The sequence below is a fragment of the Etheostoma spectabile genome, chromosome 3, assembly GCF_008692095.1.
Source record: "Etheostoma spectabile isolate EspeVRDwgs_2016 chromosome 3, UIUC_Espe_1.0, whole genome shotgun sequence".
NCBI classification, from domain to species: Eukaryota; Metazoa; Chordata; class Actinopteri; order Perciformes; family Percidae; genus Etheostoma; species Etheostoma spectabile.
The window spans coordinates 4,259,483-4,261,866 of NC_045735.1; the positions used below are offsets into that span (position 1 = coordinate 4,259,483).

A 2,384-nucleotide genomic window follows, 5' to 3' on the forward strand; every position below is an offset into this window, starting at 1 on the left:
GTGTGTGTGTGTGTGTGTGTGTGTGTGTGTGTGTGTGTTTTACATGCTGCAGCTGTTGAAGAGGCAATGGCGGTTCATTGTACAGCTGTTTATGTGAATAACAAAGTGGAGTGAGCTGAATGTCAGGACTTTCTGAATTCTTCCTTATTCAGTAATATGGTCACATAATATGGCCAACCTATCAGGCCAGTTACTGTTTGTTCTGCAGCTCAGTGCAAAGATGTACCCCTAATATTGCATTCAGTTTTTTGCCTGATACATTCAATTACTGTCATGTTAAATGAACGGACCCAAACCAATCACTTGTACACACCCATTACAGGTTACACAAGGATGTCAATTACCTCACAAACTGATAAATAATCACTTTACAGACATGTATGTTGTAGTTAAGTGGCTCTGATGCAAATTGGCTCCTTGAAATGAGTCTCCCACTCCACATTTAGTACCAATAATTGTTAATTTTTCCCCTACAAATTCATTCATTTCCCATGGGTCTTACACTAAGCAGCTATGATGCACTGAAATTACAATCTTATTACAGTCTTCTGATTGTGAACGTCCTACAAGGTGGCTCTCTGCGACAAAACAATGTGACTGCCCAATCACATTCAATGTCCTCAGTATCGCTAACAGCAGAAGTGGAGCACCCAGAGGAGGCACTAAGACCCAACACAGGGGAGCCAGTGTGAGAATGGGACTGGATGGATGTTGAGGGTGATGGGGTGATAGATAGAGTGCCTCTGTGCTGGCCTGATTATGCTCTCAACAGAATGTGCTCACATAACAAAGGATTTATTATCACTAGCTGGAGAGTTGCTGCAGTCTGGGAACTCTGCACAGCCGTTTTCTCTGCCAGACGCACGAAAAAGGGAGCCCAGCTCTGCTTCGGTCGGGAGGTTCAAACAACAACGAACCCTGTATGGGTGTCTCTCTTCCTCGGCCTATAAAGCAGCCAGTGTTTCGCGAGGGTGGGACCGAGAGACTAATGTGGCAGCGAGAGAGCGCTGCCTATCAGGCCCGTGCTTTCTGTTTTACCCTCCATCTCTAACTTCTTTCCTCCAGGAACAGCAACAGACATGTTTCCATCTAATTGTCAATCGAATTTAAAGCAAACTTTTAAAATGTCGCAAAAAAGAAAAAAATGCTGGTTTAGAACAAATAAACTAGACTACCCAACTTTTTTTTGTCACAAGTTGATGTTACGCATGGTTGTAGATTGCAAACCGGTTTGTGGAATCAAAGAGGTTAGAAGCTAAGTTATTTGGCTAAATGGAGAGAGTCAGAATTGTAGTTGCCCAACTGCAGAATACGGGGTTGTGGCAGAGACATTTGGTGTCAGCGAGACAACCGTTCACCGCTGTGTTTACGCTGTGTGCAGGGCCATACGATTCATACGATGCCTGACGTGGCTGAGGCACAGGCAATAGCACACCGCCATCCCAATACACACCTTTTGCCACAAGTGTACGGCACACTGGATCATTTCCCAATCTTTCCCCCATCCGATGGATACCGGGACTACAGTCATGTAAGTTACTTGTTCGCTACATCACAACTTATTCAGCAAAGCTGATTCCATCTTCCATTTTGCACATTAACTCTTTTTCAAAAAAAAATAAAACATTGCAAGCGAGCGTAAAAACCTTTTTGCAAATTTGAGGACATTTTTTCAAATGTTGCCATTTCTATCAACATTTTCTAATGCAATACAAAATGAGCATAAAAATACGTTGATGGAAAGCCCACTACAGTCTGTCTGTGCTCAGGGGTTACCCCAGGTTAAATTAACTGATCATATTTAATGGGATTACACTAACATCGTATAACTGATTGAGGGGTGCTTTTGACAAAATGTAAGATTATGATTTAGATTATTTAAAGATACAGTGCGTAGTTTCTGTCACCCCCATGAGGGATTCTACATAATGAAAACAAAACTGTCGACGTGTCCACGTGATACAAGCCTTACGTGATTGAGCCGCCACCGCTCCGCCATGCAATTGCTAGTAGCCAAGGAGGACACAGAGGATTAAAAAAACATGATGAACTCTTCGGAAGAGGTCATTATCTTCATTTCACTATCCAAAACTTACACACTAAAGCTATAAAATAACATTTAGCAAAGCCCAGACCCTTAGTTAATTTAATGCACTGAGGGGGTTAGCTTGGTGACCACTAGTTTATGGTGGCTACTGTTAGCAAACGTTTGATATTTTTTTACATAGTTTAAAGATTAAAGGCAAAAGAACATTACAGGCAAAGTCATCCCTACAGTCTTTCCAACAGCATAAAATTACATCTTATTAAAAAAAAAGAAATTCTGATCACTGGTAGTTTTATCAGAATGAGCTGAAACTATAACACTGCCATGCTATAAAATT

The 2,384-nt window shown here is 41.5% G+C and overlaps 1 long non-coding RNA gene across 1 annotated transcript; it reads right to left on the minus strand.

The window, feature by feature from the left end:
• Positions 1–121: 121 nt before the first annotated feature.
• LOC116685452 (uncharacterized) lies at positions 122–1,145 on the minus strand. The gene is made up of 3 exons (XR_004330955.1): positions 1,076–1,145; positions 543–545; positions 122–132 (listed from the first exon to the last, which is right to left on the minus strand). It is a non-coding gene; the product is annotated as an uncharacterized LOC116685452 (long non-coding RNA).
• Positions 1,146–2,384: the final 1,239 nt, after the last annotated feature.